General features: G+C 36.6%; 1 protein-coding gene across 1 annotated transcript in view; it reads left to right on the top strand.

The window, feature by feature from the left end:
• Positions 1–24,781, top strand: part of LOC120637675 (adenylyl cyclase 78C-like) — a 137,553-nt gene that overhangs the window by 829 nt on the left and 111,943 nt on the right. The gene's annotated exons all lie outside the window — the stretch shown is intronic.

Genomic DNA, 24,781 nt, shown 5'->3' with positions numbered 1-24,781 from the left:
GTGCGCCAGTGTTCTGAGATTTGATAAAGCTGTGGGAGAAGATAATTTTTTATCCTTTCCCCGTGGAGGTAATTGTCTACTGCCCATGCTAGCCGTGCTTGAGACAAATATATATCCCCCGATACACAATTAATAACATACAGAAACCGTGTAAGTACACGACTATTACTGAAGTATCAAAAACCACTCCACTTTAATGGAACAGTTTCTCGAACAGGCGGTTCTCGACAGTAATTATTTTACCTCTAATGTCCTAAACGTTTACCATAAAATGGGGGAAAATGGGAAAAGTTTGTGAGCTAGCAACATTACGCAGGTGTGATGTGAGACGTGCGTGGGGCGTTTTCACTGTGGCTGTGGATGCAATAATGGCTGAATGAAGGTTCTAGATGTTCTTAATTCTGTTTCCCCCGATTATATCCCCTTGGCAAGGGATATAATTTACGTGACCACCTGCCAAAGCACGGCAACAGGGAATAGGAGAAGTTTAACCACGTTTATTGTTAGACATATATAATTTTTGGATATTATTTCCACGTGTGCGCCGATGCTCGTAGCATTGATAAAGCTGTGGGAGAAGATACTATTTTGTACCTTGGGAGAAAAATGCCCCGTGCCCATGAACTTACGTATTTTTATTTCATGTTGAACTATATTTCCTGGGCTATTCAATTAAAGTTAAGTAGCGAGTGAAGTTTATGAAATCGCGTGTGGAGCTGGATTTTACGGTAAGTAAAGTACCTAAAGCGTATTTTTATTTCCAAGCGGATAGCATAAGTGAACAATATCTTTTTTTTTTTAACTATATTCTATCGTTCGTTCTACGTTGAGAAATAACAATAATCTTTATTTATCCTATTTGTAATAAACATGCGACAGTTTATGTGGATGGATGTCTGGATGATTGCTATTCTTACACGCAAAATCTTTGTATCGGATTTGGATATACAATATTGCTTGTTTATACTAATATTATAAAAAGGAAAGATTTGTTGTTATGTTGCTTGTACCGAATATTCTCCGAAAGTACTGGACCTTATTTTGGCCTGGAGTTTAACCATTTCTTTACTAGTAAAAAGCTATGTTATAGAAAGTATCATAGGCTATTATTTTTTGAAAAAAAACCTACATTTAATTTAAAAAGTGTTTTTAAGGACTTAAACTGAATGCTTTTTTAGAGAAACGATTAATTGTTAGTGATCAGACATCTTCCAAATAAACTGTTCTTCTTGCTTTAAAAACAAATACAAACACGTATGAAGTCGCGAGAAACAGCTATTTACCTAGGTACCTACTCTATACATGAGAGTAACACAAATGCTTTAATTTATAATCATACTAGCTGTTGCCCGCGACTTCGTCCGCTTTTGTTTTTGTTTTTCGAAAGACATGTTCCTCATAAATGTGGCAGCACTCTATGTATTTAGGATAGCTAAGCCTGGTGTAAAATCTTCAAACACTCTCGTCCCCTCTCCCAAAGGAACTGAGCTTAATTTCGGGATAAAAAGCATCCTATATTACTTCTAATACCTTCAGAAATATGTGTACAAAGTTTCGTGATGATCGGTTTAGTAATTTTTGCATGAAAGCGTTAAAAACAAACTTACATTCACATTTATAATATAAGTAGGGTAGGGATTGATTGGGCTCTCTTCTTGAGCTGTTTTTAACGCCTTTGGTTGCCTGGAAGAGATCGCTATGTAGCGATAAGGCCGCCAAATTGTATACCTTTTGTTAAATTTTTACTTTTAATTTGTTATGTTTATGTGGTGTACAATAAAAGTGTATTCATTCATTCATTGTGTAAATCGCTAAATTATAAGTATAATTTTTATGAGTTCTTTTCTTGAGGACTACGCTGCAAAACGACTTCAATGATACTACTTATATGACGTAGACGACCTTTTTAAATATGATGCTAAGACCTCAATTACATGATATCTTAATTGTTAGGTAATAATAGTGTGACATTAAATCCTAATTCTATATATTATTGTAAATCGAAATTATTCTAATGTTTTAAGTTGACATATTCTAATATTTAAATCAAAATCAAAAAATTTCAAAAAATTTAAATTAAGTAAAGAAATAAAAATAATTTAGACAAATTTTATTGCAATGCTCCGGCGGGGCGTCATGTCTCTTATGTATGTGCATGTAGCAATTAATAAACAATATATCGATGGCGAAAAGTCTGCAGCATCTTTACCTACTTTATATAAACATTACGTGGGTAGAAGTCGGGGGCCAAGCGGATGGCCCACATTATCGCTTATAAACAGAGTCGCAAGGCATGCAAGAAACAGGTCCTACAAAAAGCCATTTTGCCCATCAACCTGAGGCGAAGGTTTTAAGCATCCTGTTTCTGTAATTACACCGGCAACCATGCCACTCAGACCGCATAAAGCGGAAAAAATAAACATGGTGGTAGTATAAACCTCCCCGGACGAGTTCTGTCACAAACAGCTCTACTTTACTAGACTCTCATAGGGGTTCAGTAAGAGGAATGGTACGTGATAAAAAGATGTTTTTCGTTACCTCGTTCTACTCTCGTCCGTATACCTATATCACGCAAAGATATCCAATGAAAAATACTTACCGAAGTCATTCAAGAAGTCAACAAATTACTTTTGAAATTAAATCACATCTAAATACACGAAATAGGCATAAATTAAGATTACCCAAGACTAGAACTAAGTGTGGCAGTAAAACTATACAGGTTAAGGGAGCACTACTATACAATAGTCTACCCAAAGAGATTTTTTGCGAGAAATCTTTTAAATCATTTAAAAACAAGCTAAAAAAGCATTGTTTATATTTTTTATAAACGCGCCGCGCCACCTTTTGTATTTTTGTGTTTGTTTTGTTTTTGTATCACACTAAACTAGATAATATATTACCACTTATTTATGTTATTTTTTAATTTCTCATTAAGTGAAACTTTAAACCATTGTTCGTAGATTAACCGCAATATCGTCTAGAAATGGATATCGAATGAGATGTCAATATACAAAAGCTGAGTATTAACGCTAATCCATTAGGATACTGTTTGGAAAGTAATTTTAGTTTTTCGCATCGCTAATGTTTTTCCCATAATGTAAGACTTCAGTAGTTTTAGTACAAGATTTCGCTCGCTTGCCATCGAGGAGTCGCTTTCGAATATCAAACTCTTAACTGCCACTTTGGCAAATAGGTCTTTTATCACTCGTTTTAGCATCGCAAGTCCTGTACTTCTGATTTTTCATAAAAATATTTTAGACAAATTAGCTTTAATACTACACAAAAAGATACATTTTACCACGACGTTCAAGTATTCCGACACTCGAAAACGACTCCTCGATTGCGAGCGTGAAAATCTTGTACTAAGGGTATTGATAATAACGAGTGCTCTATTCGCAATATCAAGTCATTAATCAGTTTGACAAGACTTTATACTTTATACGTACCTATAGCAGTTCTAAGAACGAAAGCGCAAATGGTTATTACCCACCTACGGCTAAAATGCTGAGCTAATAAGTAGGTATAAACCCTTATTGATACACCGATGTGTAACAATATCGAGCTGAGAAAAGGTCTCTATCGGTCACTAAATACTCAAAGAAGATCGTCGTCCGACGACAACGTCCCCTGCTTATCGACAAAATGTTGCAAAAAAACTTCCTTTACTATTTTATTGCACATAATATTTTAATGAAAAAATAAAAAACGTACTCAGCGAGCGATGGAGAGAGCTATTCTTGGAATATCGCTCCGTGATCACATTAGGAATTAGGAGATCCGTAGAAGAACCAGAGTTACCGACATAGCTCAAAGAGTCGCAAAGCTAAAGTGGCAATGGGCGGGGCGTATAGCTTGGACATTGGGTCCCAAGGTGCTGGAATGGCAACCTCACACCGGTAAACGCAGCGTAAGTAGAGTCCGTCGAGGTGGACGGATGACATTAATCGAAACGCAGGGAGCCGCTGGACCCAGGCGGCACAAGGCCGTGGTATATTTTTAAGAAAGTAAGCATTATTTAATGCATGTATGTATTTTTAAGGAAATGTAAAATACATTTTTAGCCAACACTTCAAAAACTACTGATTTTATTATAAAGAATGTCTAAATGTTAACAAATGTAAACCTTCAGACATTCACATTCACAGACAGAGTAAGTTGGTTAAGATTCATACAATTATCCCTATCCCTACTATCATTATAAATGTGAATGTAAGTTTGCTTGTTACGCTTTCACGCAAAAATTACTTAACCGATCATCACGAAACTTTGTACACATATTCCTGAAGGTATTAGAAGTAATATAGGATGCTTTTTATCCAGAAATTAAGCTCAGTTCCCTTGGGAGAGGGGACGAAAGTGTTTGACGATTTTACACCAGGCTATATCCTAAATACCTAAAGTGCTGCCGCATTTATGAGGCACATGTCTTCTGAAAAACAAAAGCGGACGAAGTCGCGGGCAACAGCTAGTATAGCTATATATCTACTTGCGAACTCGCCATACTCACCATAAACGCATAGTTTATAAGAGGATAGCTCATATTATTCTAAAACGATAAATAAAAAAAAAAAAATCGAACTCTGTTCAGAAAACCTATGTGGACTTCCTTTGGTTGACATGATGATGATGAAGAAACGTACAAACTTACTTAGTGTTATAAATAGACAGAATTTCAATAGCAGACTTAGGCCCCTAGACCTTCGCCTCGTTTCAACTGTTTCCCTTATCCGAGAGTTTATCGATCAAAGCCTAATGTCCGTTTTCTATATTCAATCTATCTGTAATCTATTGATTAGTTGTCCAGCAAAGTTGTTTTTTGTTAAAAATTGCTTAGATACATTTATTGAGAATAAATAAATGTATAGATAGGTTGAACATACAAAATGGAAATAAGAGTACTTAAAAAAATATATACCTAACGAAAGAACTTTTGTCCACTTCAATGAAGTTTAGTAAAGTGCACAATCATATTCACTGAGCTTTCAAACTGCCATTATCAGATAGATAGCCGATATAAAATGTACCTACCAATATTGATAAAACTGTCCATGTATTTTCCGGTAACCTTGCATGTTGGAAAAACATTTTTATTAAGTACATCGTGGCAAATCAACGCGTATGTTCGTATTCAATTGAGAACGTACCTACACTTTTTTGAAGACTTTAAAATTAGATTATGGGTTTGACGACCTCAGGCGCAGGGTTGAATGCTGTGAGGCGCAACGGGTGCTCAAACTTGTACCTGACAAGATCGCGGGACGGGAACCCACATGAGCAAATGAGGCGCCCTCAGGCCGTCGATCCTATCGCTTTTTCGAGCCCGAGGGTGTCAAACTCTTCTTGGCGTGCCGAGGCACGTCAACAAGCCCGAGTTACGCTGTTTAAATCATTAGGGTTAATAAGCTACACACAATCCGAAAAAAAAATGTCGGTCTGTGGGCATTGCAGCGACATCCATTGCTTGCGGCTCTCGATGGGGATTTAACCATTAAGATACATATAACAAATATTTATAAATCCGTTCTACAACAGAACAGCTAGTCACCGTGAACGGTGGCATCCTTATGTGGTTGATATTTCATTAACACGAAACGTACCGTTAAGATGTGGAACGCTCTCGCGGCGACTGTGTTTCCTGCCACGTATAATTTGAATACCTTTAAGGCTAGAGTGAATAGGCTTTTCTAGGCAAGCGTGCTCCAACCTAGACCTCATCAATGCTTTCTAACGGGCATGATTGTCGTGAAGCGCTGGCCTATCGTTAATAAAAAAAAAAAAATCATCATCATCATCATGACATCAACCCATTACCGGCCCACTATAAGAGCACGGGTCTCCTCCCACAATGCGAAGGCTGTAGTCCACCATGCTGGCCTAGTGCGGATAGGTGGACTCCACACACCTTTGAGAACAGTATGTAGAACTCTCAGACATGCAGATTTCCTCACGATGTTTTCCTTCACCGTTGAAGCAAGTGATATTTTATTTACTTAAATCGCACATAACTTAGAAAAGTTAGAAGTGTGTGCTGGGATTCGAACTCGACCCCCCGAAACGCAAGTCGAGCTCCTGCCTCCTGCTGGTGTCATCCAGAATAGACCATAGGATTTAGAAATTATAACCTAATGCGAGATGAAAGCGGAGGGGCTTGCTTCATAAGTCCAAAGAGCTTGCCACTTCGTCTGGGAAGTTGGTAAAAATTTTCAAAAAATTCAAAATTTATACGTAGGCCAACTTTATAAGCACTTTTGAAAAGGCAAGTATGTATGTTTGTAGTGACTCTTCTACCGGATCGGAAAGCAGATTCTACCGAGAAGAGCCGGCAAGAAACTCAGTTGTTGCTCTTTTCCAACATCTTTAAATAAAATTATATGCATTTTCAATTTATAAAAATATCCAAGTGTAGGAAGAACACTAATAAAAAAAATAAAACAAAATTATAAAAAAGCAATGTTTCATCTCTTGTTTCAAACATGTCTCATTGTAATATGGACCTTTGAAAAAGTAGATCGAAACTGCAACGTTTCCTACTAGATGACGCTACAGTCGCTTCCGTCATCGACGGTAGGAGAGCCGTAGCTTAATTGGAGAAAGCGCTCAGGCCGCGATTGCCAGAGAGTCGTAGGTTCAAATCCTGTCGGTTCCGAAAATTCTTATATGCATTTTCAATTTATAAAAATCATTATAACCCATGCCCGGAGAGTGGATAAAAAGCAATGGGTAAAGATAAAAACATTTTGTCCTTTCCCCGTGGAGAAAATGTCTGCTGTCTATTCTGGGGCTCAACTCCTGACGAGTTTCCCGCTCGTCCCACCTTCTGGTGACACTATTACTAACATTATGGTGGTTATCAGTTACAGTTTATCCAAAATAACCAATATTCTAAGACACCTACCAACTCCTAAATACATAGTAAGACGGTTTAATTCAAATTCAAAATTTCTTAATTTATGTAGGCCTACCATAGGTACTTATGAAACGTTCATACATATATGTTTACATAATTGTAAGGGGGTGGTGATAACTTCGTTCGCCAACTTAAACCTAAAACTACGAGGGTTCCAAACGCGCCCTGTTCAAAGAAGAGCCAACAACAAACTTAGCCGGGTATTTTTTTTTGTCATCACCGTCACACAGTAAATTCATATTAAGCTATGAAGTTAGAGCAATTCACACCAACGCTTTTTCATCGTTTAAGATTATAATAGGATTTTTCTGTAAGCCTACGTTTTATATAAAATTTGATGTTTGAACTTTGTCTTAAAATCCTGTTGTAGTTCTTCATTTTTATACATCAAGCAGCATGTAAAACATCATAATAATGTATATACAACATGATATGAGGGGCTATCAACCGTCTGTGGTGTAATCGATGAGATAACGCGTATCGATAAAAACATCGATGTAAGCACTACCCAGTACAAAATGTTTACTGTAACCTTGATTTCTGGTTTTTGAATCGATTTCCAAAAGTGGCCGGTCTCTAATTCGTTTTGCAGTGTATCATCGTTATCTATAAAGTTAAGTCAGGCCAACTGGTGCTGCTGCTAGGTGGTGCGACGATTTCCGGAAAGTCGCAGGCATACTTTATATGCAGGAGGTTGGGATTACAAAGAGCTTATGCCAAGCAGTGGATGCTCATTGGCTGGTGATGATTAAAACTCCGATTGCCGCAAGATAACTAGAAGTTTATGTATAACAATAAAATTTATTTCCTACGTTAAATGAAATTTATCCAAACAGGAGACCATATCCTCAATATTAACTTTGGGTACCAGCAAAGGTTGGCTGTCTTCTCAAACAATTCATTTTGTATGGCTATTACTTTGTATAATAAACTTAAGGTATTATTTATTTATTTATACGCTTTATTTGCACACAAATAAAAATACAGAACAAGAATAAAAGAAAATACAGATAGAAGAAGTATACAAAAGGCGGCCTTATCGCTTTATAGCGATTAAACTATGATTTTCGTGTTTCGAACAATTTTTTAAATATAGTTCAACGGGTAGATGCCACAATAATATTTTTGGATTTGTCGATATTTCGACCCAGTTGCATGGATCGTGGTCACGACGGGACCCCGTCCGTGAGTCCCGTCCCCAAAAATATTATCGCGGTATGTACCCGTTGAACTATATTGAAGAAATATAATAAACTACTTACGGACTGTAACAAAACTCTACCACTAGTAAAATTCAAGCGAGCAATTTTTAAAACTCTCAACAAAAAAAAACTTTTACAGTTTAGAAGTCAAAGTCAAAGTCATAAATATCTTTATTCAAGTAGGCCCATAGGTGGCACTTTTGACGCGTACATAAGAATTACACGGTAGTGAGATGATGGCGATAACCACATTCGTAAACTTAAAACTAAAGCTACAAGGGTTCCAAACGCGTCCTGGTCTAAGAAGAAGCCCACAACAAACTTAGCCGGGTGTTTTTTTTTTGTTATCACCATCTCACAATGTCATTTTAAATCATTAGAAGAGCAACCTGGTTAGAGCAATAATTTACACCTAAGCTTTTTTATCGTTTACGTAGTCCTTTATACTATAATAGGACTTTTCTATAAGCTTACGTTTAATACAAACTTTGAACTTTTTAAGAGACATCTCCAAGATGACAATTGGTAGTTTATTGTAGAATTGTATGCAATTTTCTTTAAACGAATTATGAATTTTATGTAACCTAGTATATTGCACTGTAAGTTTATTCTTACTTCTAATGTTTAAATTATTGCAGTCACATTTTTTCTTAAATTTAGAAATGTTTTTATGAACGCACATTAAATTTTCAAATATGTACTGACTATACACTGTCATTATTTTAAAATCTTTAAATTTATCTCTCAATGACTCTCTCGGACCCATTTTGTAGATAGAACGAACAGCCCTCTTCTGCAGCACGAAAATAGTGCTAATATCAGCAGCATTACCCCTAAAAGAATACCTTAGTGACAGTAATATACCTACTTAGTTAACTTTTGTAACCCTTCCCATTCAAGAGTCTCCTGTAGTCAGCCTGTAATGGATTTATGAGGTGATGATGATAAATCCATTACAGGCTGACTACAGGGGACTCTTGAATGGGAAGGGTTTAGGCCGTAGTCAACCAAGCTGGCCAAGTACTGATTGGTGGACTTTTCGCGTCTTTAATAAAATAAATAAGCCAACTAGCCCCAAAGTAAGCGTAGCTTGTGTTATGGGTACTGAGATAGCTGATGAATATTTTTTTATGAATATAATTCACATAAATACTTATAATATACAGATAAACACCCAGACACTGAAAAACATTCATGTTCATCACACAAACACTCTCCAGTTGTGGGAATCGAACCCACGGCCTTGGACTCAGAAAGCAGGGTCGCTGCCCACTGCGCCACTCGGCCGTCATGAGAGATGTCTTTGAGAACGTTATGGAGAATTTTCAGGCATGCATGCACTTTCCTTACAATGTTTTCCCACAATCCCAGCACACACTTCTAATTTTTCTTAGTTATGTGCGTTTTAAGCATTTAAAATATCACTTGCTTCAACGGAGAAGGAAAAAAGCGTGAGGAAAACATACCTGAGAGTTCCACATAATATTCTCAAAGGTTTGTTGATTCCACCAATAAGCACTGGGCCAATGTCCACCACATTGGCCCAGTGCGGATTGGTGGAATACTAACTACGGCCTTAACCCCTCCTCATTGTGGAAGATCTTGTGCCGTGTAATGGGTTGATATGATGATGATGACTGAATAATGATACGTTTTATTAGAATCCTTAATAAATCCGGCAGAATTTTTTCATAAAGATACACAAGGGTTTACCCTGATCGACAATACTCTACTTTACTTCGCATTCAAAACTTTCAGTATATACGGGTGTACAGATATTCTACGCGAAAATATTCCATAGTATACAGTAGCTGGAATATATTGTCCCAAGCAAGGGAGTCTATAGTACCGACCTATGTGTATAGGTATAACGGCCGGCAATATCCCTTCCGTCGTCCAAGATTTATGTTCTTAATTTATCGCAATCCTCGTAAATCAATACCAACAGTCACCTATTACGAAATCACAGATTACAACTCCGATTGCCGCAAGATATGTATAACAATAAAATTTATTTCCTACCTAAAATGAAATTTATCCAAACAGGAGACCGTATCCTCAATATTAACTTTGGGTACCAGCAAAAAGGTTAGCTGTGTTCTCAAACAATTCATTTTGTTTGGCTATTACTTTGTATAATAAACTTCCGGACTGTAAAAAACTCTACTAATAGTAAAAATTCAAGCGAGCAATTTTTGAAACTCAACAAAAAACTATTTTAGTGTAAAATAATAACTTACGGACGGTAATATACCTACTCAGTTAACTTATGTATAACAACATTTGTAATTGTATTATTGGCCTAATTAATTTAAAATGCGTAGCGTAAGCGTAACAAACGCTGAGAATGGATGTATGGATGTATGTATGGGGATCCATACATCCATCCTTACAAACTTTCATTTATAATATTAGTAGGATGGTACGCATGCATTTGATCGTTGACCCATATGCCTTGCGACATCTGTAAAGTTATGTCCTTTATCTCCGACAATATTTATCAGATCTTCATTAAAATCAGACAATAGTTGACAGTAAACACTTCCAAATAAAATAAGGCTGATTAAAATCGTTTCAATTTAAGGGAGCTATGAAGTAAAATTTATATAAATTTTCATCCCATTTCCCGGAAGAAAATTGTTGTTTATCGGGATACCACTATACCAATATAATTTAAATCTTTTCAGTAGTTTTCACGTGATGCCCAGACAGACAGACAGACAGAGAGACAAAAATTAAATAAAAATCTGTTTCGGACTCAGTATCGATTATAAAGCATCCCCCGATCAAAGTTTACAAAATATGAATAGCTATAATAAAGCTTCCAGTTACAGTTTTATTATAAGTATAGATATATATATACAAAAATAGACGTATACGTAATACACATATATTTATGAACTTGTCGAGATAAGAGGTGATCCAGAGGTTGTGAATAAAGTAGGCATACTTGATACAAATTAATTTTAAATTTGAATTAAAATTTATGCATGGCTTTGTAGCAGGAACTTATCCACTGCGATCTTCGAAATCGCCTGCAATGTATCGGGACATACAGGTTCAATTATTGGCTTTTTATGTTCAGATTTCACAGTGTATGGACCCCTTTATGTAATCCCACACGGATCCCGCAACAAACCACAGCAATGAATGCGTAATAAATTAGTTTTAATGGGCATCCACCGCGGATATTGTGAATGCATTAAAGTCACTACCACTCTATAATATGGTATTAAAACATTGAATGAATGAATGAATGAATACACTTTTATTGCACACCACAAAAAGTACTTACATAAAACAAAGAAAAGTATAACAAAACAACGTATACAATTGTGCAGCCTTATCGCTTCATAGCGATTTCTTCCAGGCAACCAATGGCGAAGAACACAAATTCAGAAAATAGTAGAAAATAAAAAATTGAGATTAATAAATAAATAAATATACTACGACAATACACACATCGCCATCTAGCCGCAAAGTAAGCATAGCGTGTTATGGGCACTAAGATAGCTGATGGATATCTTTATGAATATAATACACGTAAATACTTTTAAACACACAGACACTGAAAAACATTCATGTTCATCTCACAAACATTTTCCAGTTGTGCGAATCGAACCCAAAGCCTCGGACTCAGAAAGCAGGGTCGCTGCCCACTGCGCCAGTCGGCCAGTCGGGATATATTAATAGAGAAGTCGCCATCATTACTGTGTTTCGTTCCATCTAGTTCATCATATCAACTGACCTACTACACGGGTCTCATCCCAGAATGAGAAGGGATTAAGCCGTAGTCCACCACGCTTCCTCAGTGCGGATCTCCCAGTGCACACGCCTTTGAGAATAATATAGAGAACTCTCAGGTATTCCTCACGATGTTTGCCTTCACTTTTAAGAAAGTGATATTTTAATTGCTTAAAACGCACACACACACACAAAATTAATAAGTATTATTATATTAATGGTCCACATCTCCAATCCGCACTGGGTCAGCGTGGCTACGGCCTTAACCCCTCTTCATTATGGGAGAAGATCCTTGCCCTGTAGTGGGCCGGTAATGGGTTTATATGATGATTATCGCTATCCCTATCCCTATCCCTATCACTATCACTATCACTATCACTATCACTATCACTATCACTATCAATATCACTACTTCACTATCACTACTTAATATTATAAATGTCAATGTATGTTTGTTTATTACGCTTTCACGCAAAAACGTATTCTTGGAAGTGTTTGAAGTAATATATGATACTTTTTATCCCGACATTAAGCTCGGTTCCTTTGGGAGACGAGATGAAATCGTGTTTGACGATTTTACACCATAACTCCGACAAATTGTAACCGATTTAAATAATTATTTTTGTACTATAGAGTATATGTGTTTAATTTTGGCCAAACTATGAGTAGATCTGAATGTAGTTGGAGATAGAGGACAGAACTCCTCAGCGGACAGCAGCAAACCCCTCATTTAAGGCTAAGCGATACTGAATATTTTAATTTTTTTTAGAACTACAACTAAACTGAACGCCACATCAAAAAACAAAATCAAACGCAGACGAAGTCGCGGGCAACAGCTAGTCTACGTTCGATGTCCAGTAGACTATGTCTACGTGAGTAAATATGTCCACCCACGCTAAAATACAGCTTTCGCGCACTTAGATTCACTGAGTTAACTGATGGACGAACAGACAGATGCGTCAACTATAAGGTTATTAAATATGCCTAATTTGGTTGAACAAAATCATGAAAAAAAAAATACGTCAAGTGCACTATTTAACCTTCCCCTATTCTAATCTAGCTCCGCAGTTTAAAAAGTTAGACATTAGTATATATCTAAACCTTGTATTCGAATTCCTATTGAAATGCGTATATAAATTATGCAGTAAAAAACAGGATTGCCTGTTTTTATTTCAGTACTTATTTTAACGTATTGTTACTACTTTAGCAGTGGTTCCTAAACTTCCTTACATTTACAAGTTAAAACAAATTTGTTGGTGTTAAATCCGATTCAGTCTTTCCAAAGATTAGCCCGGGCATTTCTGTTATCGTGTATTTGCATTATGCTATCATCTTAATTATCATGTGAACTAAGAGGCAGTTTTTTTTTGAGGTCACAGACAAATTCAACTTTATTTGTCTGTGTGTTGCCTAGAAACCCAGCAAGCGATAGCCAATTAATTTTCTTCGCGTTTTTGTATGTAAGCTCTTATTAAATAAGTTAAAACGATTTTGGTTTCTAAATGTCAAATTAAATTGGGTAAAACAATTTCTGGAACCCGGAGAGATTACACGAGTGGGGAGGTGGGTGAATTATGCGATGGGTCTATTAATTTGTAATAAGGTTTTACTCCGACGCGCGGATTCATTGTTTTAATGAAACTCTGACATACCTAATCGTATAGTATAGGGTACATCTCCTTAAAGGAAGGGTCTTATGGCACAAATATATAAAGCAAAAATTACGAAAACTGCAAATCGTCATATTGACCCATTACCGGCCCACTACAGAGCACGGGTCTCCTCCCACAATGAGAAGGGTTTAAGACCGTAGTCCAACACGCTGGCCCAGTGCGGATTGGTGGACTCCACTTACCTTTGAGAACATTATGTAGAACTCCCAGGCATGCAGTTTTCCTCACGATGTTTTCCTTAACCGTCGAACAAGTTATATTTTTAATAACTTAAAACGCACATAAGTTAGATTTGCGTGTTGGGATTCGAACTCGGCCCCCCGAAAGTGAAGTCAGACTTCCACCCACTGCGCTGTCATCGCTTCAAAACGGCAAAAAAATGCTTAAAATAAAAAAAAAATCTCTGTGATTATTCCCGTGACGGAAGAAGTATTTATAGGGAACATCATGGAATTCATCAATACCAAATAATCTTCAAGATTATTCTACCTTTTCATCTACGGGGCTATATTTGGTAGACCACAATATTGGATTTAGAATGTTGTCATTTAGACATATACATTAGTGATAAGGCCGCCTTTGCACCCTAGCACGAAGTACTATTACTGTTTTCCTTGTATTTTTCCTATTGTGTTGTGTCGCAATAAAGTTTTTCTATTCTATTTTATACATTAGACTACTAGAGATAGCGTTGCCAGACGTCCGGATAAAGCCGGACATAGTTAGGCTTTTCGATTTCGTGTCCGGTCAAAATAAACGGTGTCCGGCTTGTACGGCTTTCGTTAGGCTATTTACATTTCGCAAATGAGGACGAGCGTAGGAGAGTCGACTGTGACTGGTAATAATCAAAAAAGGTTAATTTTACAATCTATTTCTTTGTCGTACCTATTAATACTGAGACACAAAATCCTCAATAATGTAAGGTCTTATTACCCAAATATCCGGCCAAATTGGCCCGTCTGTCCGGCAATTACGTTGGGCGACCTGGAAACCCGACCTGGAGAAAAGGACTCTCTCAACTGAGGGGTTTGCTTCACCACACTTGTGTCGGTGTTCGCAGTAGATAGAATTTGTAGCACAGAGGACGCTTCTGCGCTCTGCCTTCCTATGTCACTCACAGGAAGAGAAGTGATGGTAAGTAAAGCTGTACTGTCATCCGCCGACATCACACGACAGTTACTCGTATATGCTATAGACCAGGGGTTCCCAACCTTTTTCAGTCCGCGGCACACTAACGAATTTAGTCACGGCGCGCGGCGCCCACTCCTTTACCCAGTATGTTGAAATAGATAGGCACCTACTAGTCAGTTAGGCAGATAGGTACAAAAAATAAAACATTAACTTTTTCGTTAAACAAAGATAATCGTAATTTAACATATCGTGTAACAAATAATTATGAAAAATAAAACTACCCCATCCCATCAATGTGAGTTGAGCTGTGTGATCTCCACACAGTTTTACAAAGCGTTGGCAAATGAACAATGGCGGTGGAATTGAATTAATATTGTTGGTCTTTTTTTTAAATACAGAAGGAGCGCCTTGAGAAGCCCTGCTATAGGCCATTGATTATCATTCAAACTAAACGTATGCAAGATTTAAGCTATAAAGGGCATAACTGATTTAAAATTTAGTTGCAAGATTTAGTCCACACATTTAAATCAAATGCTCACTATAAGAACTTGTAAAATTAGGAGACATAAAAAGGGGCTAAGGCTTTGTTAGCGAAAGAAGTCCATTATCGAAATAAGACGCGTTCTAATCATATAAGGGCAAGTGGAGTGTGGACAGACAGCGCCACTCACCTGAATTACATCGTCAATAACGTGATGTGACGGGAGGCCTTGGGTCTGGGGTCGAACGCCGACTGCGATGTGTCTTTACTATAAATTGACACATTGAATTGACAAATCCCTATTAATCTGAAACTACTTCTTCTTTATCTTTACATAGTATAAGACCAAGTAGACCCTACATTTGTACGCGGAGATCTTTTAAACTACGGAGAGGATTTTGATGAAGTTTTCAGCAATAGTTAGAGTGTTTTTTTTTTCAAAATTTCCAAAGCAACGAAGTAACTGGCAACAATCAGTATTAAAAATACGAAAGTATGTTTGTTTTGTATAGATAAATGAATGAATACACTTTGTTGTACACCAAATAAAATACAGGTAATTTTATAAAATAACTAGTATGCACGATGTGGAAAATAAGGCGGCCTTATCTACATAGTGATCTCTTCCATGCAACCGAAGGTGCAAACACAGCTCAAGACGCGAGGTAGGTTGTGCATATTTATATATTTATAAATAAATACTATATATATATAATAAGCTTCTACACAATATTATATACATACTAATAAATAATGTATATCTATGAATCGAAGTGAATTTAAATATATAGGAACAATATTGTCAATCCCCAAGCAAAACAGAAGAGAGTAAAATTACTATACCTACTTCCAAAGATTCAGATAAAAAATTATGATCGTGATATTATATTTTGAAAGATAGTCTAAGCTAGGCATATTGTATACTTTGTTTTGTTATACTTATCTTTTTTTTCTATGTACTTCTTGCAGTGTGCAATAAAAGTATATTCATTATTTCATTCATTCATTCTTTCATTAATAAATTTTAACCTTCATTCATTCATTCATTCGCATTCAGAGCTTTCAAAGGACAGATATGTTTAATTATCTACTTACATTATCACATACATTAATCATGAGAAGACATTACGCTCTGCTTAAAAGTGTACACACGAGCGTATATAGGACTCGTGCACGCCATTAATGTATCCACAGCGCTCTAATAGTGTGCCCACATGATCCAGTTTTTAAAGGACATTTTGTAGTATAGATCGCGCCTCGTTACAAGAATTCAGACGCTGCTGGAACAGGCCAGTGGCGTGCACTGGGTTTCTTACCAAGGTATGCGTATAGCAGGAAAATTGCATAAATCGGCTATAAAACGGCTTTAGGGTAGGCAGTGCTTTTGTGCATGTATGAAGTGCACGCCACTGGAACAGGCTTATACTTATATGACTAATTCCGTCATCTGTTTGAATCGTTTGGAGCTAACAGATGATAATTTGCAAGAAAATAATATTGCGGTATATTATTTTCTTAGTATTGCGGCATTATTATATAAAATTGACGTGTTAGCCTATCTTTCAAGTTAGTTCAAACTGCACACGGTGTGTAAATTTGATTGAAATCAGTTAAGTAGTTCAGGAGTCCATCGTAAAGAAACAACGTGACGTTTATATATATTAAGAAGAATATTAAATGAGTAAACTCGGTCGCCCAGCAGGGTACGGAATGAGTGCGATTCGAAAGAGTGCATGCTCCAGGCATCCAGGCGTCACTGTTGGCCGGTTCGGCTTTGCCTGCGCGCCGGTTCTCGTCGCTTTTAGTAACGTAGTACCATGAATGAATGAATGAATATACTTTTATTGTACACCACAAAAAGTACATCAAAAAAGAAAAGTATAACAAAGAACGTATACAATTTAGCGGCCTTATCGCTTCATAGCGATTTCTTCTAGGCAACTAATGCCGAAGAAAACAAATACAGAAAATATTTAGGTGGTGCATGTATACATATACCCATAAATATAAATGTTTCATTACTTAAATAAATATATATAAAACAATACTTGAAACTAAATACATTTAATTAAATAAGTAACTACTTATATAAATATAATATATAAAAATTATATTTACTTAAAGATAATATAATAAATTTAATATATTACTAGCTGTTGCCCGCGACTTCGTCTGCGTTTAATTTTGTTTTTAAAGTATATATATATTTATATATATATATATATATATAACATGTGACTGTCAATTAATTATAGACAAATAATTTGCAATAAAATAATATATACTATAATTAAAGATCTAAGCTATCCTATCTCTTAAGTTGGACCAGACTGCTCACGGTGTGCCCATTTAATTCAAAATCGGTTAAGTAGTTTAGGAGTCCATCGCGGACAAACATCGTGACAGGAGATTTATATATATTAAGATGTGAAACAAAATAACTAATTATTTTCAAACATAAATAATAAAAATGAAAAAATAGAAGAATGGAGCAGTGAACTATCACGGGTCCTCAGATAATAGAAAAATCAAATTCAAATTCAAAAATGTTTTATTCATGTAGAGTGTAGACAGGCACTTATGAAGCGTATGAATGTATGTAACATTTAACATGTTACACTAATATTAGTGTAGGTGATAACTGCATTCGTTAACTTAAAACTATGAGGGTTCCAATTCGCTCTGGTCTAAGAAGAGCGCACAACAAACTTAGGCAGATGAATTGAGACATGAAGACCATAGAAGTTCCGCACATCCTCATTAACAATTAAAGTACAGAAAACACTCGTCGCCAAAGGAGACCGCTACCAGTGGGCGTAGCACAGGTTTGTAGTGGAAATACTACGCGAAATACTACGTTTCTGTTTTTCAGAGCGTGAGAGGCAATGCAGTTTAAAATACAATAAAGTCGCTGCAACTAATATTTGTTTAGTAACAAATTTCTTTTGCGGCGAAAAATAAATAAATAAATATACTACGACAATACACACAACGCCATTTAGCCCAAAAGTAAGCGTAACTTGTGTTTTGGGTGCTAAGATGACTGATGAATATTTTTACACACATAAATACTTCTTCTTCTTAGGGTGCCGTCTCCTTACGAAGGTTGGCAATCATTAGGGCTATCTCTACCTTGGACACCGCTGCTCTAAAAAATGATTTGGTGCTCTTTCCAAACCATTGTCGTAGATTTTTGAGCCATGATATTCTTCTTCGGCCAGGCCTTCTTCTGCCTGCCACTTTACCTTGTACGATAAGCTGAAGAAGTTCATACTTTTTGGTGTTCCGCATCACATGACCAAAATATTCTAACTTTCTTTTTTTAATTGTTAAGAGTACCTCTGGAACCTTACCCATTCTCTGCAATACAGTGCTATTCCGTACACGATCTATCATAAATACTTATAAAATACATAAAACACCCAGACACTGAAAAACAATCCTGTTTATCACACAAATATTTTCCAGTTGTGGGAATCGAACCCACGGCCTTGGACTGCGCCAGTCGGCCGTCCAAATTAAAGCGACACAACATTTTTAGTGTCTCGTTATAAAGATTTGTATCCGTCCTATATTCATGCGATTTCCTTGAAAACTGGTGTCACTACATTAGAAACTATATATGCATAATGATTATAGGTAGCAGCAACGTCCCTGCGAAATGCACTCTGAATTACTTTAGCATGTGTCGTTTGCAAATGATAGTAATAACTAAAATAATATTAGTTAGTGGTCCACACCGAAATTAGACCTCTGACTGAAAATGTATAATATCGACCTCACGAGCGCAATGGTGAGCGTTTTATAAAGGTCCAGGGCACGAACCCCAGAAGGGGCAATTTGGGAATTATAATTTCTGATTTTTCTCTGATCTAGGGGAAGGCTTCGACCGTGGCCAGTAACCACCAGCTCGACCCCGGTAGCAACCAAGCGATTTAGCGTTCCAGTAGAAATGCAATGTAGAAACCGATTAAGGATATGGGTTTAATATACCTATCTCATGTTTCGCTTGGATGTTAAAATGCCCCTGTCAGGGAACGAACCTGGTACTTTTAACTTATAAGACACAGCAGTTACCACTGCGTTAGGGATATTGACAAACTAGACCGGTTTTTTAAATACTAGCGGCTATAAACAATCATCATATCAACTGATAGACGTTCACTGCTGCACTTCTTATATAGGTAGATAACATATAATAAAACAACCTAATGCATTGACGAGTGAAACTGACTACATTTTATTAAAAAAAAAATAAAACATGTCATCACTAGTGACATATTGTGTAGATATTAGACCTACTATATCTAACAATATGGAGGTATAAAAAAAATTATAATCTTTGAATACCTAATACATCCAAAAACTTATAATGTTTCACAATACATAAAGCCTTCGTGAATACATCAGCTGGCATATCAGCTGTAGGCAAATACTTCACATTTACAATTTTATTTACTACAAATTCTATACAAAAGTGAAACTTAATGTCTATGTGTTTTGTACGCTTGTGAAAAGTTCCATATTCCACGGTTTTGTCCAGCGTCTCTCTGCGACGCTCTTGGTGTCGGCAGTACAAATCGTCGGGGATCGACCATCGCTGCTCTCACCAGTGCGGTATCGCCATTCCAACACCTTGGGACCCCAACGCCCATAATTCTCCGAGCTTAGCTCTCTCTATCGCCCGTTGAATGACTCTGAGTTTTCTTTTTTATATAAATTTCAAATGCATATAAAACTTTTTCGGAACCGACAGGATTTGAACCTGCGACTTTCTTGCAATCGCGGTCTGAGCGCTTTCTCCAATTAATTATTCCCTAAGCCTTCTTATGGGGCTAGAAACATACATCATCATCATCATGATATCAACCCATTACTGGCCATCAGGGCACGGGTCTCCTCCCACAATGAGAAGGGGTTAAGTCAGTAGTCCACCACGCTGGCCCAGTGCGGATTGGTGGACTAGACATACCTTTGAGAACATTAACATGGAAATTTCAGGCTTGCGGGTTTCCCCACGATGTTTTCCTGCACTGTTAAAGCAAGTGATATTTGAATTACTTAAAACGCACATAACTTAGAAAAGTTAGACGTGCGTGCTGGGATTCGAACTCGGCCCACTGAAGTGAAGTCGAGCTTCTACCCACTGGGCTATCACCGCTTACACTTAGAAACATTAGTTTCTCAAAATTCATTAAATTCGACATACGACGCAATCGTCTTCGGAAACCGCCATTCTAATTCGTAATACGAATACGTGCTCGTTGAATATTCTAATGTGTTCATTTAGGAATAGGAAATCGAATTTTCGCTTGAGTGAATACTAGAAACATATATATATCTCGGTAGTAGTGGGGTGGAAACGGTATAAGTTCCGACTAAAAATGTTTTTTTCTAACCGCAGAATTAGCTGCGGGTTGTACGGAATATCTAATTAATGAGAAAAAAAATTACCAATGTATGATGCACTCGCAGACCCGGCCACGCGTTGCTGTGTTTTTTTTTGTATTTCATTCAATTTATAGGTAACTAAACGAATAATTCGCAATAAAATAATATTGCAATTATAAATGGAAATATAAATAATCTTATTAAACTTAAGAGAAGTTGGAATAAAACAGACGTTTAAAAAAAAAAGTTTAAATCGGTTCGGTAGGAGTTTACCCTGGAAAAACATCGTGACACTGAAATTATATATAATAAATAAAGTGTGTGTATTTGTGTGGTTTTCGGGTATTTATAGTATTACATGCCTGACAGAGTTCTTCATAGTGTTTTCTAAGACGTGTGAAATCTACCAATCTACAAAAAGCCCATCTCAATCTGAGAGTGGCGTGCATTAGATTCCCGCAACTGGAAAAAAATGTTTATGTTATGAATATAATTTTATTTAAGTGTCTCGGTGCTTATCTGTATATTATAAGTATTTATGTGTTTTATATTTAAAAAAAAATTGTCATCAGCTATCTTAGTACCCATATCACAAGCTACGCTCACTTTGGGGCTAGATGGCGATGTGTGTATTGTCGTAGTATATTTATTCAAATTGTTGAAAGACCCTCCTCATATTTCGCTTCAAAGAAAGTAACGTAACTGTAATCACGGAGTCCCAAAGTGACCTTTAGCGAAAGGTACAAAAGTTTTGTCCTCTAATTAATAACACGAACCAATTAGCAAGTTCTGTTGTAATAAATGATACGGAGTTAGATCCTATGTTATTAGTTTTGTTAGCTTAAGCGTCAGGTGAAGGTACGTCTTATTTCTAACTGGCGTAACTGAGATCAAGACAAAACGAATTTCAGAGAGATTTAATAAATGTAGCGCAACATTTATAAATTTTACTATGAGAAAGTATATCGTATTTTTTATTGGATAACATTATTATTATTTTATTTTGAAGCGAAGCTAAACGGTGATAGCCCAGTGAGTAGGAGCTCGACTACACTTTTGGGGTGGGCGAGTTCGGATCCCAGCACGCACCTCCAGCTTTTCAAAGTTATATGCGTTTTAAGTAATTAAAAATATGACTTGTTTCAACGGTGTAGGAAAACATCGTGAGGAAACCCGCATGCCTGGAAGTTCTCCATAATGTTCACAAAAGTATGTGGAGCTTACCAATCCGTACTGGGCCAGGGTGCTGGACAACAGCCAGTGGCGTGCACAGCGTTTTTGACCTGTGTATGCATAAAGCAGGTGCTTGGCATAAAATGGAAAAACTCCCCTCCCAAACTAGTTATACAAAATATTTTGGGTATGCAGTGCTTTTTTGCATGTATGAATTGCACGCCACTGACAACAGCCTTAGCCCCTTCTCACTGTGGGGGAGACCCGTGTAGTGGGCCGGTGTTGTGTTGATATGATGATGGTGATGAATCATGTACGCATCAAAAGTGTCTATTTGAATAAAGAAATATTTGACTTTGACTTTCACTTAATAAATTATTTTAAATTTTTCTGTTATATACTTACCTAAAATAATTATTTACGATGTATTGACCATATACTTAGTTGACCAGCATCTGTCAAGTGAAGGTTAATGTTAACTTAAACAATTTGATTAGCATCTGCTTTAAATTGCGGAGAAAAACATCGTGAGGAAACCTGCATGGCTGGGAGTTCTGTAGATTTTATATTAAGAATTTCCGCCATTATCTGTTTCTTTATATTTCCTGGATCTGTCCATCTTCAGGATTCAAGCTAACGTATGTGCAAAAATTCATCAAGATCGGTTCAACTGTCAAGCCAAACATAGGTTACAACAAAACTGACTCACTGTCTCATATTGGATTATTGTTATTATTATCGGATTATAAATTTCAGTGTTTATTTTTTGCTTCAACTTTAATTTTATTTAACCTTTTTGTTTAATGTAACTTTATTTAGATTTTTGTTAATTACTTATATTTAGATCTACCTTTAGTTATTAACTGTATTCTGTACCTAATAACAATAAATAAATAAATAAATAATAATACTGATATGTAATCGTCTCAGAATATATCGTCAAACCATCCTACGAACAATTCAGTATATAAGAGCGTCGTTACCACGAAATGTGACTCTTCAATGGCACGTAAGAATCCGAAGCAATTTTATTACATGTTTGCTGTTACCGAATTGAGGACAAAAACTTCCGTTGTCGGGAAAGAACGCTGCCTGCTCTAATCAACAATAGTGATGGCCAATACAGGAGTAATTCTCGAGCTTTGGCTATAAAAAAGGATTTAGACACATTCGAAAATTCAACCGATTTGGAGGATGGGTTAAATATAACTACCGTACTCAATCCCGAACAGATTAGTCCGCTACAATCTTAGACTAGGCACCACTTAACATCAGCACGGACAGGAGACAATTTTTTTCCGGGGGAATGGATAAACATTTATCTTCTCCCACAGCTTTATATATATATTTTAATTTTGTTTATATTTTGAATCAAGGAATAATAAAAGGCTTTTTAGAAGGAAGGAATAATAAAAGGAAATATAGATAAAATTTAGTTTTCTGATTCATCTCTGAAAAAATTGACAAGGTTCGTAAAGTACACGGTCAATGTATGCATACTGTGGCGTGCATATAGCTTTTGACCCGGGTATGCATGAAATAGGAAGACGACATGAAATAGAAAAATCCTAATACTATTCAGTAATATCAAAAAATTAGGATAAGCAATGCTTTTCGCATGTATGAAGTGTACGCTACTGTATAAATACATTGAAAAATGAGGGATTTATTGTTGATAAAACCCCGCCCCAGGCCCCAGTCGACATAAGCATCATTATTCTTTACGATGTCGCATTTGTATTCTTGGAAGAAACTATAAGGTCTCAGGCCTTTTTTTGTAGAATATTACAGTTTTAATAACTCCTTGCGCAAAATGAGAGACATCGCTGCCGAAAATATGTTATTGCCATCGATATATCAATAACATAATACCGTAAGGTGTGTAGCCCTAGACCGCAGTATATATACGCATAATTATATATTACAGTATTTCGCAATTATATTCTTAGAAGGAGCTGTAAGTTCAGTGTTTTAATAACTCCTCAGTCAGAAATATGGTGTTGACATCGATGTATCAACCACACACACATTTGAAAACCTTACACCTCAATTTCATTTTCATTTACACCACAAATTGGAATATTCATCCATAGTAATATTTGATGGTCACTTGTGAAGAAGCTGTAAGGCCTCAGGTCGTTATTTGTAGAATGTTTCGGGGTTATAATAACTCCTCACGTAATGTAAGGGATGTCACTGTCAGAAACATTTTGTCGACATCGATAAATCATTAACATAATGGCGACGATTGTGCAGCCCTAGACCGCAGTTGACACGAGCATCATTACGGTGGACAGTGCTATTGTATTCTGGGGGAATGTTCGTCTATAATTATATTATAAATCCAATAGTACTTTTATGTCGGTGTGTTTCTTTCTTGTTTATCTATGTGAGGATAAACCACTGCCAGGTAAATGAAGACGTGACCATGCGCCTACTAACTAACTAACCTACTGCATAAGACATTGTTTATTATACGAGTTGTGAACGTCAGATGCCTAATCGTAAATATCGTTTCCCCCTCTTAATGGTACTGGTTAACCATCCATTTACAAACTTGAGTCAACTTTATTTACCTAGCGTAATCGATATATTTTCGGTGCTGCTGATAATCAACGCATCTTTAAAAACAAGAACAAAACATTATTATTGGTTAGGTAAAACTGTAGTTATGAACTCCGGGAGTTTCGTGTGAGTTATTGTTTATGACATGTAAACATTGACAACGTCAAACACAACTCCTGTCTGTTGGACTGGAACTAATGGACATATTGAATTATCATAAGTTAAGTGAAGCGGTGATAATGATGGCTTCGACTTCACTTTCGTGAGGCCGAGTTCGAATCCCAGCACAAACCTCTAACTTTTCTAACTTACGTGCGTCATAAGCAATTAAATTATCACTTGTTTCAACGGTGAAGAAAAGCATCGTGAGGAAACCCACATGCATGAGAGTTTTCCATAATGTTCTCAAAAGTGTGTGGAGTTCACCAATCCGTACTGGGCCAGCGTGGTGGACTTCGGGATTAACCCCTTCTCATTGTGGGAGGAGATCCGTGCCCAACATTGGGCTGGTAAT

This window comes from Pararge aegeria, chromosome 4 (assembly GCF_905163445.1).
Source record: "Pararge aegeria chromosome 4, ilParAegt1.1, whole genome shotgun sequence".
Taxonomy (NCBI): Eukaryota; Metazoa; Arthropoda; class Insecta; order Lepidoptera; family Nymphalidae; genus Pararge; species Pararge aegeria.
The sequence above is the reverse complement of the archived record's forward strand: the minus strand, read 5'-3'. Positions and strand labels throughout refer to the sequence as shown.